Raw genomic sequence first — 17,444 nt, forward strand, 5'->3', positions numbered from 1 at the left:
AGTTTCTGAAATAACCATGATGTTCACTGACTTTGGGGCAGGCTCCCAGCAGCTAGTGAGCTGAGACTGGACATCCTAGGCTGAGACTGGGGTTACACAGCTTTCTTGTGTGATCAGACCTGGCACACTCTTCCAGCATAGGAAACAGCAATAAAATTTGAAATCAATAAAATATTGAATAAGTAACTGCAAATCAAGCAAGCAAAGGCTTTCAAGGACGAAAGCAAAGACTCAGGACTGGCATATCCCAGTTTGTCCAAATACTGGAAAAAAAGAAAGAAAGAAAGAAAAAAGCCACTGCAGAAAGAATAAAAGAGGGCTAGTCATCACTATGAAACTTGGGCAGAGATACAGCTGCTGGGGGTTTGTACCCCTATAACTTCAGCATGGAACTCCAGAATCATTTGGGCTTTTTGAGGGGTGGAATATATTCTGGTGTCTGGATAGTAGAAAGTTTTATTCATGCTTTATTTGATTTTTCAGATACTCGTGTACATTGTTTATTGTTTACTATGTGCTCGGTATACCACTTAAAAAAATAAGAGCATATTTTTTCATTCTCTATGCTCTTTTGTTTCTCTATTGCAGTAATGTAAAGAAAGAAAGAAAAGGAAATTTATATAACTTTAGAGATGATTACATAATCATTGTCTGGAAAACATCACTTAAAATAAAATATAGAAGTAGAAAATGAAAAAGAATTAAACAAGCAGGTTTACTTTTCCAAAATTTCAGTTTTAAGAACTTGGACACATGGACCAAGACAGTCACATGGATTTTAAAGAAAAAGCCATCAAATGTGAATTTCTTAGAATTTATCAAAATATATTCGAAGTTTGGAATGTGTCTATAACAATGAATTTTGGGCTTGTGGCTCTACATGCTAGCAAACGATGATATTCTGGTGGAACCACTGAAAAGGAAAGCAATTCTAAAGTGTATTTAGTGGAATCCTGGTCCTTGATTGGCTCTGGAATAAAAGTATGGAAAACTGCATGAAGCATCTACCTCTTAATGATTACAAAAGAAAGTCTGCTCAGCCTGCTTCACTCTCTATTTCTCACTAATATTTGATCATGGTCCCCCTTTGCATGTGATACTCTTCCCTGGAACTTGCATTGTATGTTAAGCACTCAGAGAAAATCTGGATGATGTATTACTTTGTTATCCATAAATTCGACAAATAGGCCAATGGAATTAAGCCTGTAATCCACTTTGGCTATTCTCATCAACTATTTTTTTTTAAGGTGGTTTTTTAGTGTTTTAAAGTCTTTATTGTTTGTTACAATATTGTTTCTGTTTTATGATTTGGCTTTTCAGCTGCAAGGCATGTGTGATCTTAGCTGCCTGACCAGGAATCAAACCCACAGCCCCTGCACGGGAAGGCGAAGTCTTAGCCACTTCAGGGAAGTCCCTCTCATCAACTATTTTTACAGGAAGGACTTTATATTCAAAACCTAGATGCTCTACAAACCACGTGGGTCTGAATAAAATTCCTTCCGGTGTTTTTTGTTAATGTTCATGCAAATTGGCTAAGATAAAATTTATTGACTGCAAAAGACCCCTGGAGACTGCACACACTTTGAGTGTTCACAAACACACACTCAGTGAGCAGGTTGACAATATTTTTGAGTGACTGTTGGATGAACCATCACCATCAAATGAGCACAAGGGTGTCTGAGGGTGTCCTCATTGTTAGATCTGACACAGTTCCTTATATATCCCAGAAAGAGTTCAGACTGGAACGGAATCAGAAGGCAAACATATGTGTTAAAATGAAAGCCTCAAGAGCGGAAAACTTGAAGATGCTTCCAGTACTGGTATGTGGGGAATTTTTTTGAAAGAGAGCCATGCTGTCTATTTTAAAGGCTATAGGTTTTGAACTCAACCTGTGGCTGACACGCCTAAGTCTAGCTTGAGAATAATACTTTTTTGTTTTGGCCACCCTACTTGGTGTGTGGGATCTTAGTTCTCAGACTAGAGATCCAACCTTCACCCTGGGAATTGGAAGGCAGAGTTCTAACCAATGGATAGCCAGGGATGTCCCAAGAATAATACTCTTTTATTTTCTACTGTATGTAGATAATTGCTAATCAGAGAGAAAAAAATGGCCACTAAAGTTTTCATTTTGTTTTTAAATCCTCAATGTTAACAAAACCAAAAAACACATATTTTCATAGACATAAGATATTGCAGTTAGGAAAAAAATTTTTGTATTAAGAAGCAAATTTACCAAGTTACATTTGATTTTTCATTTTCCTTAGTTTCTGCAACCATAGCACTTTTTGTTAACCTTAGAAATGTGCATGCATGCTCAGTCATGTCCAACTCTTTGTGACACCATGGACTGTAGCCCACCAGGCTCCTCTGTACATGGAATTTTCCAGTCAAGAATACTGGAGTGGGTTGCCATTTCCTACTCTCACCCCCAACCTTAGAAATATTGCTGGCTGAATTTATTTGAGGGCTTCCCAGGTAGCTCAGTGGTAAAGAATCTGCCTGCCAAGCAAGAGATGAGGCTTTGATCTCTGTGTCAGCAAGATCCCATAGAGAAGGAAATGGCTACCCACTATTTTTGGGTATTCTTGTCTGGGAAATTTCGTGGACAGAGGAGCCTGGTGGGCACAGTCCATGGGGTTGCAAAGAGTTAGACACAACTAGTGACTAAATAACGACAACAACAACAGATTTATTTGTACCTACAGATGGGTGGCTTTGCCTCCCACTTATGATGAAGGCAGGGTATGCAAAGATGTTGGTCTGGCACTATCCAAAGTTCCAAAAAGGGAGATCTGGGGGCATCATATGAACTTGGGCAAACTTCAGGAGATGCTGAGGGACAGGGAGGCCTGGCGTGCTGCAGTCCATGGGGTTGCAAAGAGTCACACATGACTGGGTGACTGAACAACAACCAGGGCCCAGCACACCTAGCCTCTACAAGCCTCAGTTTCCTTCAGTGTACAAGGGGAGTAAGAAGAGCATTCACTGTGTGGCATCTGCTTGAAGTTCAATGCCCAGGCATACAGCAAATGCTAAAAAACCACACTGTGTGTGTGCCAAGTCACTTCAGTCATGTCCAACTCTTTGCAACCTATGGATCGTAGCCTGCCAGGCTTCTCTGTCCATAGGATTCTCCAAGCAAGAATACTGGAGTTGGTTACCATTTCCTCCTCCAGAGGATCTTCCCAACCCAGGGATCGAAACTGAGCCTCTTATGTCTCCTGCATTGGCAGGCAGGTTCTTTACTACTTGTGCCCCCTGAGAAGCTCCCCCAAACTACATTATTATATGCTGATCACTGGACACTTCATACTCCAACCACTCTGAATAACTTGCTGCTTCTAGAACCTAATGTTCTCTCACCCTTCCCAGCCTCTGACTAGACTACTTTTCTCACTGGTGAGATTCCTCCCAATGCAGAACCAACATGATCTGCCTTCTAAGGCTTACTCCTGGGCAGAATGAACTGCTCCCTCTCTGTCAGTCTTATAGTACCTTTGTATGTGATTCTAATATACTATTATCAGAGTATAATTAATTGGAGCCGCGTCTGATTTTCTCCTCTTCCTCCAGGACCATGAGCAACTCAAGAGCAGAGACACATCTTACTCTATAGTGCCTGTGAGGCAAGCGATGAGCATTTGTTGAATGAATTCAGCAAACAGAGGAGAGGTCATTCGTGACATGGAGCTTTCTATTGCAAGGATTTGAGATTTATAGAATCTTCTTCTACATTTACCCAAAGGAAGTCCAGGATTTTTTTAATGAGTAATTGTATTTCTTTTTGCAGTGCAGCATTTTGGACCTTGGTTCTTCCACCAGGGATCAAACCTGTGCCCTCTGAAGTGGAAGCGTGGAGTCCCAAATGCCAGGGAAACCCCAATGAGAAACTGTAGAAGTGATGTTGTGTGTGCTAAGTCGCTTCAGTCATGTCTGACTCTTTGGAGCCCTATGGACCATGGCCCACCAGGCTCCTGTGTCCATAGGATTTTCCAGGCAAAAATACTGGAGTGGTTTTCCATGTCCTTCTCCAGGGTGAAATGATATTAGCCTAGGCATTTGGTGTCTTACTTTCCTTCCACTCTGCACGGATTAGGTGTTTGTTTTATTGACTCTGCTTACGAGTATTATACGTTTTTAATCACAAGCCTCTCAGGCCATTTTGGGAGCTGGCAGATTGTGAATTAAATATATGCAAATAATATCTTCTAAAGTCTGGCCTTCAAAAACACTTAGGTATTACCATCTGAGCAGAATTGACCCTGCTACTTAGAAGGATTTATTTATAGAATGCAAACTCTGTTCTGTTTCCAACTGTATTCTGAATCACCTTAACCCAATATAGTTGGCTCCCATTCCGTGTTTACAGGGATATAGCAAAGATGTGGAAAAGAGCCTTCCTAGATGTGGTCCTTATGGCAGAAATATAGATGCTGGAACAAAGGGGAAAATAAGTGGGATCACTCATTCAGCATACATTTACTGAGTGCCTGTCACATACCTACTGCTATTCTAGGTACTATGGGTACAGTAGGGAACAAGATTGACCTGGGGCCCAAGGGGCCTGCAGTTTGGTGGAGGGAGATAGAAATAAATGGGTAAGTGATAGACAAGATAATTTTAGGTAGCAGGAAGAACTAGGAAGAAACTAAAATAGGAACTGGTGGGGGAAGAGGAAGAAGATACTTCAGATAATGTGGTCAGAAGAAGAGTTCTCTGAGAAGACAAGACTTGAGGTGAGAATTTAGAGACAAGAGAAAAGCCAGCATGCAAATAACTGGACATAGAACTGGCCAGAGTGGGGAAAGCATGTGCAAAAGTCCCAAGGCAGAAACAAGCAAGGCTGTTCACAAGCCTAGGTTTGAAAACCATTTGTAATTATTTGAATATTGGTTATTTTAGTTTATACTCAACACACATGGCAGATTTTTTGGTAAATAAAAAAATAGCACAGGGAACTCTGCTAAATATTGTGTAATAACCTAAAGGGAAAAGAATTTGAAAAAGAATAGACACATGTATAGGAATAACTGAATCACTTTGCTGTACCCCTGAAACTAACACAGTATAGTTAATCAACTATGCTCCAATATAAAGTTAAAAAAAAAATTTAAAAAGAATCACGAAATAACTGCAGACAGCAAGCAACCCTCCGGTGTTTAACTCCTCTGTTATCCTACATTCTACCGACTACAGTCACAATCACCATTGTGAGCACACTTTGAGTTGCAGTGTATTTTGCTAAAACTTTACAAACTTTACAAGGTTTTTAACATAGCGATCTGTCACTGCTATTGCTAAAAGGAAACAGCCCAGCCATGGTGTCTGGTCCAAGCCCTGGAGCATCTGATCCGAAACAATTGTTAAGTATTTTTACGAATGGAGTATCTATTATTTTATGAGCCACAGCCAATAAAGTTCCTTTCTCCAGACATTCAGGGGAACAAATGAGAACCACTGGGCCTAGTTTGGATTCATCCCCCACTCCCTGACCTCTCACTGGGCAGTGTTTTGGATCATTGAATCAGCCTTTGGATTAAAATTTCTTGAGTTCCTTACGCTGGAATGATTTATTTATCACATATATGAAGACCCTCATTTCGGGAGCCTATTTGTTAGATTCAAATTCAGCATTTTTGGAGAGGGTGACAGAATTAAAACATTCTTCCTTTGAGGAAATGGATGAGAGAAAACAGCAAAAGTTGAAGCTGTGTCTCCATGCGATCTCATGCAACAGGAAAGCGAGAAACTGAAGCTCAAAGAAGTTGCCTGGATTCTAACAGGTGCAGAAACCCCCACCCTGGCTTTTCAAAACACGTACAGCTTTCCCTGTTCTTGGATAATGGCTGTGGCTTCATGTAAACTTTCTGGGGTTTGATCAAGAGATAAACAGCCCTGAGTGACTTCTATGGACTCTCCTGTTCAATACCCTACTGGTAAAGAGAAAAGAGGACAAAGACAGCTCATCACGCTGAAGTGTTTACACCATTAGAATAGTCTAGTTAAGGCTCTCTGAGCTCCCGATCAAAGGATATGTAATACTTTCCTACAATAGCAACCTAAAATATTGCAGGAGATAGTAGTATAGGAAATTTCTGTTAGCCGGTGGTTTAGACTGAGGTTCTCATTTCACAGGGAAAGGAAAATCTCGGGTGTGACTGGGGTCTGTTCCATTCGCCTGCCTCACCCCATCGCCTCTCTCACTTTGGCTCCTCCTGCTTATCCAGACCTGGGGCTCTGAGTTGCTGTGTCCTCTTGGCTACCGGACCCTTGGCTTCACCCCATGGGGGCCCAGAAGGCTGTGCTTTGTGACTTGCGTGTTTCCGAACCCTCCCATCCTCATAGCAGGGCCACTTTTCTCAGCTGTCTTCCAATCTGCTTCTAAAAGCTCCTCTTTCCCTTGTGACTTGTTGCTTACAATCTGCTGTGGCTTTTATGATCCTTTTAATTCATTTTTTGAATTAAAAAATTTAAAATAATAGCCAGTCTGGTTGGGTTAGGTGAGGGCTCCAGTGTTTTTTTTTCTCTTCTCTAAATAATATGCATGGGTATTCTGACAAAGGTTTTTTCAATTTGTATATACTTATTATTAGTTTGGGCTTCCCAGGCAGCACTAGTTGTAAAAAGCCTGCCTGACAGTGAAGGAGACGTAAGAGATGAGGGTTCGATCCCTGGGTTGGGAAGATCCCCTGGAGAAGAGCATGGCAACCCACTCCAGTATTCTTGCCTGGAGAATACCATGGACAGAAGAGCCTGGTGGTCTACAGACCATAGCGTCTCAAAGAGTCAGACATGACTGAAGTGACTCAGCATGCTTGCACATTATTAGTTTATCTCTTGGTTCTCAACTGTTCTAAAGAGTCAAGTAGCTGGATAGAGGAGTTTCCCATAGGAGAGTTATTATCCTGAACAAATCTGTTTTTCTTATACTTCAACTGAAATTACGAAGCTGTGAGTTCAGAGATTTCTTAAAAAGGTAAACAGGATCTAGGTGAGTGTGTATAATCTTCCTAAAGACATAAACTGGGTTAATAAAAGGAAATCAGGAATGTAATCAACTGATTATGAGAATCCATTTCATAATTAGGTCATACTTCTGTTTAAATTGGAACAGGGCCCTGGTCCCCTGCAATCATGCGAATATCTGGAGGAAGAGAAACACCTGAAGATACAAATTAGCCTTTTGTAGCCCATAACAAAGGCCTTACTGGGGTTCTCTTGAAAGTAGCTTTGGGTGGGCTGGTGAGAAGTGACTCAAGGTGAAATGCCACTTGCTTAGTTAGGGAAGGCAAACAGAGAGTCCACCATGTTCATAAAGTCGGAAGAGATAGGAGCACAGTTTGCTGATCATGTTTTTTCCTACATTATTTACGTGCCGTGGGCTCCCACATCTGAAGGGTGAGTAACTGGAAGACATATGGCTGTCCCCCCTGAATATTACCCAGAACTTCTACCAGAAACCCCTGGAGAGAGTAATGGTCTGAAAATGAGTAGAATTTCTGATGGACCTGGCACCATGAAGCAGGATTTGGGGATCTGTTGTGAAATCCATCTTACTCAAGACATTTCTAAATATCTCAGTGAAGGGAGTCCAAGTAGGGAGACTTCTGGAAATCAAACAGTAAGAGTCAGGACTTCAGTAATATCTGTTTGCCTCTGCACAGACAGTTATCAAAGAGGCAGATAAATGCAAAACTGATCATCAAAAATATTATGTAAAAGAGGATTCAATTTAGTAATAATGAAGCAATCTGTTTTTTAGTGCTAGCATCTAGCACTCTCACACTCACAATGTTCTTACTTCACTGTAATTTAAAAATCCCCTGCAATGTGCAATACAAGCAGTGCTGAGCTAAGAACAGAGGTGTGAAACACAGAGTGCTCCTCATTAGATTAGCAGAGTTGTGTACATCCACAATACCAGAGATGCAAAAAGATTCCTGCTGAAGATGACTTTACACCTCTGAGAATATTTCCCATATAACATAGTATATGCCAGATGTTTAACATCTCAATTGCACAGCACACTGAAAAATAGATTTTATTATCCTCGAAGTTAAATAACTTGTCCAAGGGGCATGAAAGCGACAGCAATTAGAATCTGGGTCTCACTCACTCCGGGGATGATGCTGCCTTCTTTGAGTATAACAAATAAAAAAAAGAGAGTTTTGTAGACCAGGTTTATACAGCACAAATTAAATGGAGCTCTGAAAATATTCAGTAGGAGCATCTATGCTCCTCATGTGAATAATATGGCAATTTTTTTCTGAGTTATCTATATTTCTTCAATTGGGTTGGGATGAATAGATCATTTCTAAATAAAACAGGAGAGCATAAAAAAATGAAATGAATGGGCTCAATCCCAGTTGAAGCAAGAAGAGTGAAATACATTTCCCTGCTTGAAAGAAAACGATTCATCTATTTGAGGTTCTATAAATGCCCTCTTTTAGAAAGTCATACAGCTCTGTCTAGAAGGGCATTTTCCCTCGAAATGACGAGGGCTTTCATTTTGTGAAGGAATATCCTTTCATGCACTGACCCAAGTCAACAGTTTGCTCTGCAAACCAGAGAAGTTGGTATTGGTGATACAAAGGGGAGGCAGGATGGTAGAATCAGGAGGAGAAACCAGCCTCGCATTTTTTTTTGTTGTTGTTGTTTAAACATTTTTTTCCCCCAGAGATAAAAGGAGAGTAATAGTAACCATTGGGGAAATAGCAGAGATTGTAAGCTGTCTGGCTCCACTGCAGGATTAAAGTGACTGGGCAGAATTTTACCTGAAGAGCATTTAGTGATGGGTGATGCAAAATAAAGAAGATAATTTATGCATGTTCCTTGACAACTAGGTTAGAAGGGATGGAATTTAAGGAAAGGAGCTGAAAAGATACTGAAAGGAAGTAGGTGCAAAGTGATCAGGGATGGTTGTTTAAGGGGCAGAAGGAGAAAGTGGTGACATCACTTTCAAAATGGGACACTGACTATAAAGCCAAGAGTATTAAAAGAGGGGAGTGATTTCTAGAGGAAGAGTAGGTGTCAAAGGCCATGTTCACCCCAGAAGCGATTTTAGTGACTATGATTCCATATGAAATATGGTTCTAGCTGCAACTGTGGCCTGCCTCCAGAGAAACCCCAACAGGACACTGTGTATTTCCATGAAGTGATGCACAGATTAAAAAACTCAGCTTGTTAAAAAAAAAACTCAGTTTCACCTTCTAGAGCCCCTCTTCCTCAGTCCCTGCATTATTCTTCTCTGACTTCTTGCCTTCCTCACCTCTAAGGTTCAATCAATAACTGAATCTTATCATCTAGACTCTGAAGACTGTCCACTTTTCCTCTTCTTTATCACTGCTGTGGCCTAGTTAAGATCCCCAACTCTTCTCATTTGGATAATGGCATGATCATCCTCCTGGCTCTGTCTCTAGTACTTTCTATGTTTAATTATTCTTCCCCACTAGAGAAAACCTTGAATAACTACATATATTCAGTCACAGTGTGAACATCAGACATTCCTGTGATCACATGTCTTGCCAAGAATGGCTTATTTAAGTCTTGATGCTTTTGAACTGTGGTGTTGGAGAAGACTCTTGAGAGTCCCTTAGACTGCAAGGAGAGCAAATCAGTCCATCCTAAAAGAGATCAGCCCTGAATATTCATTGGAAGGACTGATGCTGAAGCCGAAACTCCAATACTTTGGCCACCTGATGAGAAGAACTGACTCATTGGAAAAGACCCTGATGCTGGGAAAGATTGAAGGTCGGAGAAGGGGATGACAGAGGATGAGATGGTTGAATGGCATCACCGACTTGATGGACATGAGTTTGAGTAAGCTCTTGGAGTTGGTGATGGACAGGGAAGCCTGGCATGTCGCAGTCCATGGGATTGCAAAGAGTCGGACATGATGGAGTGACTGAACTGGATTATCAGATATGATCTAATAAGGATCTCATACTGGTTCTCCTAGAATCTGAAGCATTCCTGCCACTCTTTCTTTCTTTCTTTTTTGGTCATATTGTACGGCATGCAGGATCTTAGTTTCCTAACCAGGGATTGAACCTGTGTTGTCTGCATTGGGAGCACAAGGTCTTAGCCACTGGACCACCAGGGAAGTCCTTCTGCCACTTTTTTAAGGACCCAAGTTGAAATGAGGATAACCCACATTCCATTGGAGAAATGTCTTAAAGTCAGAGAAATAAGGGATCTTACATGCGAGCAATGGACAGGCTATTTTTTAAGAAATGGAAACCGAAATCCAGGGATGGCAACAAATTTTCAGGACAGATTGTGAAAGGCGGAGTCAAGATGTGCTTAAACTGCAGCAGGCTCCTCTATGACCCACCTCCCAGAGTAATGGAAATAAAAGCAAAAATAAATAAATGGGACCTAATTAAACTAAAAGCTTTTGCACAACGAAGGAAACTATAAGCAAGGTGAAAAGACAGCCTTCAGAATGGGAGAGAATAATAGCAAACAAAGCAACTGACAAAGAATTAATCTCAAAAATATATAAGCAGCTCCTGCAGCTCAATTCCAGAAAAATAAATGACCCAATCAAAAAATGGGCCAAAGAATTAAACAGACATTTCTCCAAAGAAGACATACAGATTGCTAACAAACACATGAAAAGATGCTCAAAATCACTCATTACCAGAGAAATGCAAATCAAAACCACAATGAGGTACCATCTCACACCAGTCAGAATGGCTGCTATCCAAAATTCTACAAACAATAAATGCTGGAGAGGGTGCGGAGAAAAAGGAACCCGCTTACACTGTTGGTGGGAATGCAAACTAGTACAGCCACTATGGAAAACAGTGTACAGATTCCTTAAAAAACTGGAAATAGGACTGCCATATGACCCAGCAATCCCACTGCTGGGCATGCACACTGAGGAAACCAGAATTGAAAGAGACACACGTACCTCAATGTTCATCCAAGCACTGTTTATAATAGCCAGGACATGAAAGCAACCTAGATGTCCAATGGCAGATGAATGGATAAGAAAGCTATGGTACATATACACAAGGGAATATTACTCAGCTATTAAAAAGAATGCATTTGAATCAGTTCTAATGAGGTGGATGAAACTGGAGCCTATTATACAGAGTTTGGGTGGGCTCCAGGAGTTGGTATTGGACAGGGAGGCCTGGCGTGCTGCAGTTCATGGGGTCGCAGAGTTGGACATGACTAAGTGACTGAACTGAACTGATACAGAGTGAAATAAGTCAGAAAAAAAAAACACCAATACAGTATACTAACGCATATATATAGAATTTAGAAAGATGGTAACGATGACCCTATATGCGAGACAGCAAAAGAGACACAGATGTAAAGAACAGTCTTTTAGACTCTATGGGAGAAGGCGAAGGTGGGATGATTTGAGAGGGTAGCGTTGAAACATGTATATTATCATATATGAAGCAGATTGCTGGTCCAGGTTCGATGCATGAGACAGGGTGCTCAGGGCTGGTGCACTGGGATGACCCTGGGGGATGGGATGGGGAGGGAGATGGGAGGGGGCTTCTGGATGGGGAACACATGTGCACCCGTGGCTGATTCATGTCAATGTTTGGCAAAAACCACTACAATATTGTAAAATAGCCTCCAATTAAAATAAATAAATTAATTTAAAAAATGTGCTGTCTTCTGCCTCTCTGGGTTCATGCTCTTCCATGCCACACCATAGCACATCATAGCTCTTTAGAGCACGTATGCCACACCATGGCACATCAGGCCATCAACATGAGATGATCATTGCCCAAGTTTCAGGAAGTTTTTCTTGATCTGTAGATGGGTTGGGAGGTGCCTGGGGGAAGCACAGTGTCAGGGAGCCTGGGAAAAAGATCCAGAGCTCTTATAGAGAGTAGAAGTTATAGATGAAACCTAGGATGTGGCAGTAAGGACAGAGAGAAGGGAATGAACTTGAGAAAGAGAATGTGACTTTGTACCCATAATTCCCTGTTGTTGCTCAAAGATGTTTCTGGGACAGAGATTGTCTTGAAACACATTCTCATCATTATGAGAAGTGACAGTCTTCCAAGGTATAATGAGTAAGCCACTCATGAGGTGCCAGCAACCCTGGGTCAGAGGATGGACTCCACAAACTCACTTATATCATTGGACCAGTGAGTGAAACAAAATATCTTGAGGGACTCAGATTGCTTAAGGGATGTATTGCTGGCAAAATTAGCAAGAGGGAGAAGGAAGCACTCGAGGAGAGGAAAGGCCCTTTCCTAAATCAACTCTTCTCAGAGGCAATAACTTTTCACAGCTATAATGGAGGTTAGAACATTAACTCATGTTCTAAGTTAATAAGGTTTTTGTGTCTTTGCTTGTTTGTGTTTAACAAATCTTCACCTTTCTACCAAGCTCTCCTCCCAAGCCTAGCCCTAATTCCTTGGGGAACTCTGAGATCACACCTGTATCTTTAGGTCCTGAAGCCATCTTTGGACACATATGACAAAGCAAGTATATTTAAATCCTCTTGCCTCAAGGTTCATGTTGCATGGTGGAGACAGAGAACTGGTTACTGTCATTTGAACCATAAATTGGACTCATTAAACTAAGCTCTGAAAGTCTCTCCTGTAAAGTTGCCTTTCTGAATTTTGGAGACATGGACCCACAAAGAGAAACCTCAAGTTGATCTCTTAAGTTTGGCAAACATTTAAACTTACTAGTAAAATTATAATTTATATATAACTAAATATAAAAGTACACATATACTTATATACAAGGTGTTAAGTATACAGGTATTTATGTAATTACAAATATAAGTATATATCTATATAATAAATATACTAAATATTAAACTATACTAATATTAAAGTATGGTTTCCCAGATGGCGCTAGTGGTAAAGAATCTGCCTGCCAATACAGGAGATGTAAGAGGTGCGGTTTAATCTCTGGGTCAGGAAGATCCCCTGGAGGAGGAAATGGCAACCCACTCCAGTATTCTTGGCTAGAAAATTCCATGGACTAAAATACTATTTTAGTATTTAATATCGAGTTTTCCTGGTAGCTCAGTCAGTAAAGAGTCTGCCTGCAGTGCAGGAGACCTGGGTTTGATCCCTGGGTCAGGAAGACCCCCTGGAGAAGGAAATGGCAATCCACTTCAGTATCCTTGCCTAGAAAATCCCATGGACAGAGAAGTCTGGTGGGCTGCAGTCCATGGGATCACAAAGAGTTGGGCGTGACTGAGTGACTAACACAAAAAATACTGTTAAAATAAAATTTAAAAAACACTAAAAATAAATTAAAAGCTCGGTCCATTATAGATAATCATATATTTACAGCATCATTTTGAGAACTGTACATCTGGTCTAGGCACTAGAGACTCCTAGCCCTGTAATTGGGGCTATTTTAAATAGCAAATAAAATTAAGGAGATCATAAATTTAGACTTGTTAAAGTCCTTCGAGATCACCTATTTATTTACTGGGCATATGTGGCCTTAGGAATGCTTCTTAAACACTCCGGGTCTTACTTTTTAAATATGTGAGATGAGAGAGCTTGAGAATGTCAGCCAGGTGAAAAGGCCTGAGATCAAGGCCTTCAGCAGAAAGGTTAATACTGAGATGGTGACAGAGTAGGCACTGAAACGCCCTGGAGACTCTGAGACTGAGCAGTGTTCATCATCCACAACTCACTAGGCAAGGTGCTCCACATCTCGGTGCCTCCTCCTGTGGATTCTTGACCACCAACTCTTCCAATGCCTTAACCCACTTGTTTGTTTTAATACTGAGTTTTAGCCCTCACTGCTACATCTCATGTAGGTTTCCTCAGTGGCTCAGTGGTAAAGAATCTGTCTGCAATGCAGGAGATGCGGGTTCGATCCCTGGGTCTGGAAGATGCCCTGGAGGAGAGCATGGCAACCCATTCCAGTATTCTTGCCTGGAGAATGCCATGGACAGAGGAGCCTGGTGGACTACAGTCCATGGGGTCGCAAAGAGTCAGACATGACTGAAGTAACTTAGCATGCACGCACGCACTACATCTCATGTAAGGCTCAGGTATTAGGCAGACTAGAGAAAAAGAAAGAGTCAGTCCCAAACCACGTATCTTTTCATCTGCCAAACTAAGGCAGGCATCCAACAGCACCCCATTCTATAGAACACACCACTGAATGGATTAATAGTGGAGGGCTTCTATGATACTATATAGCAACTTAATAAATTTACAGTATATTTAAAAAGGAGAGAATTGAGTTAATAACACAAGCTACAGTTTAGTGAGGGCACAAAGCAGGAAACATACTAAGTGATGTTTTTTTCTCCTTCAAGTGAAAAAGCCTTAAGAGGGAGGTATTATTATAGCTCCATTTTACAGATGAGGAAACTGAGGCTCAGAGAGTTTAAGTAGCCTGCTCCAAGGTCACATAACTAGTGAGTGGCAGAGAAGGATTTAAATTTAGAATAGTCATGATGATGTCCTAACTGCCGACCCAAAAAGGAGGTAGGCATAGAGCCTGAGGTCAGAGAAAAGTAGCTATGAAATATTCCCCCTCCCAATAAATTACTCTCTCTGCCAAAAGGAACTTTCCTACGGTGTCGGTGGGAATGTCAGTTGGTGCAGCCACTATAGAAAACTGTATGGAGGGTCCTTAAAAAACTATAAATATAGTTACCATTTGATCCAGCAATCCAAATCCTGGGCATATATCCTGACAAAGAGCCCATTTATCCCACCATCTTGGTAAAGCTCAAGGTGAGGACTAAGCAAGAGGCCAAGTAGAAGAAGCACCATTCGGCAAGCTTGTGGGGGAGTCCCCTTGGGAGGTCCCAGAGGCTGGAAGAGTTGGGGCAGGGCTCCAAGGGCATCAAAGACTTGAGGGGCATGGCCTAAATGAAGGTTGAATTTCCTCACCCTCCTGCTCATCACCTGAGTAAGGGCTGGAGAGTAAATGAAAATAGCCATCCTCTGGAGAAAAATATTTATTCATTTAGTGGCTGAAACAAAATGCCATCTCTATTGTGATAACAAAAGATTTCAAGTGCATTACTGTCGTTTCTCAATATACTTGTGGTCTGACTTCTGGGTCATAGGGTGCAACAGTCCATGTAATCCCCTGAATGGAAAAAAATTAGGCTCCAAGTACCAAATGGACACCCACGACATAATATCAGGTAAAACAAGCATATTCTTCCTTCCCCCCACCTTCCCAAACCTCCCCAAATGTTAGAGAAATAGGGAGAAATTCCAGTCATTTCTCATTACTGTGAAGGTCAGCCTGGCTGGGAAAATTGTTTCTGCTTTACAATTCCCCAAACTGTAGAAAGCAGTTAGACTTCTGGACAAAAACTAATGTTGCATTCAAAGGGAAAAGAGGCTGAGACGGCATTGCTGCAGTAATAAGAGAATTTTTTACTCTTTCCACTTGCCCGTGAACCTAATCAACTGTGACATAAGAAAATATACTGGGCTCACCCAGCCAGAATCGGAGTGCCACCTGAAAATGTCCTCAATATTCCACTGTTTGGGGCTTTACAATGAGCCTTCCGACATCAATTTTGTGCATGTACATCAAAATGCCATTAGAAATGCCTACCCGTTGCTCTGTTCACAGGCTTGCCCTGGGCCTCTGATCCCAGTCTCCCAGTCAGGAAGCCCGGGATGGGCCAGCAGTTTCTTTTACTCATCTGAAAGCATTTGCTTAGATGAAGAGTTGTGTTGGGGGAAACAGGAGCTCTACAGATCTCTATGCTGACCTCTCCCTCAAAGCACTCTCGAGGTTCATTAGGTGGGGACCTGAATTTGAGGGGATGAAGACTCTGCCGTGGGACTTCCCTGGTGGTCCAGTGGTTATGATTCTGAGATTCCACTGCAGAGGGCATGGGTGTGATCCCATGTCAGGGAGCTCAGGTGTTGCAAGCCTCTCAGCACAGCTGAAAGTCTCCAGACACTGACACCAAAAACACAAAAAACAAACAAACCAAAAAAACTGCCTTAAACCGTTAATGAGGATTCATTGATTTATTGAGTTCCGAGGCTCTCTCCCAGACTTAGATCACTGGTCAGCATCCCCCAGGGGGCTGGAGTTCAGAAAAAAGCGAACCTGAATGAGTGTATGCACAGAAAGCTTTGAATAATCCGAGCAGTTGATTAATCCTCGCAGACTATTCCTGAATGATCCTAGCAGCTGTCACTCACATGGTTGCTATAGAGCCCGTGTAGGTGGAGAGGCACACAGATCACTCTTCACTCTGCTTCCTGTCACATGTGTGTGTGTGTATTCTGGGTTCATCCACAGACATATCAACATGCAAAAATGACATGCAGCGGTTTTTGACAAGTGCCTGGCATGTGTAATGAAACTCCTGACGACACTTCTATTATTTTTTAGTTTTGTAAAGTTGAACAAATCTGATGTGACTCTTCACAAGTGGCATTATCATCTTTTCCCTTTGCCCTAATATTTACAGGAAATATTACAAGTGCTTGACATATAAATCCAGCATTTGACTGACTTTAATAACCATGTGATCAATAAGAAGTGATATTTTTATAGTCCCAAGTTCAATATTTAAAGGGTCACGGGCGGTGAATCTTCATCAAAGCAATAAGGCTTGATTTTTTTTCCAGAATCTCTTACTTCTTTTCTAAAAAGCTCTTTCAAGTGAGGACAACTAAGAGTTAAGATCTATAAGAAGTTGGCCACAATATAAAGGATGTGGGCATTACAGGGGTACAGACACTTTTGCTTTCTCAATGACTTGATTTTTGGATACTAAGAAATTCAACATGATGAACATAGATAGAAACTAGATAGAAAATCAATGAATGTAAATCTGGGAGCTTATTCTTTATTCGATAAGAACACCAATTCCCAGCCTCTTTGTAAAATTATTGCTTCTCCAGTAAACTCACAGTTAGCTCGGACTGGGTAGTCATGTCTCTTTCTCCAGTCTGCTGGGTTCTAGAATAATTTCTGAAGGTAAGAACCAAAATTTTCCCCCATTGCCCCATTCTCCCCCAGTCCATACTCTTCCTAAGCTGATGGGTATTCAGAGTGCCATAAACACTAATAATCTTGATGGCTGGGCTACAACACATGACCACGACTCTTGGTGCTTGGAGTACAAGAGCATGTTTGAGTTGTTGGTAAGATTGGTCAGTCTCAGAGGTCAGTACATCATATTTCTAGTAGCGCTCTCAACCTGTAGAAACCACTCGGTCTCCTGGCATCAGAAGGATTTATTTCCCATTTTCTTTGGGCTTCTCTCTCCTTTCCTCTAATCTCATCAGCATCATACCAGCATCGCATCTACTGATTATATAACACTCACCATATATATTTCAAACATTTTTCTAAGAGCTTTGCAAATACCAATTTAATTTCCCTGGGAAACTTATGAGGTTTGTACTTTTATTTGCATTTTAAAAGAAGGAAACTCAAGCACAAAGGGTTAAACAATAGGCCTACAATCATGCAGCTTCTAAGTGAGAGATTCAAAA

The 17,444-nt window shown here is 41.3% G+C and overlaps 1 protein-coding gene across 3 annotated transcripts in view; it reads right to left on the reverse strand.

Moving 5' to 3' along the window:
• The window catches only part of POU6F2 (POU class 6 homeobox 2), a 487,855-nt gene that overhangs the window by 68,576 nt on the left and 401,835 nt on the right, over positions 1-17,444 (reverse strand). The window lies entirely within an intron of this gene.

Source organism: Cervus elaphus, chromosome 18 (genome assembly GCF_910594005.1).
Source record: "Cervus elaphus chromosome 18, mCerEla1.1, whole genome shotgun sequence".
NCBI lineage: Eukaryota > Metazoa > Chordata > Mammalia > Artiodactyla > Cervidae > Cervus > Cervus elaphus.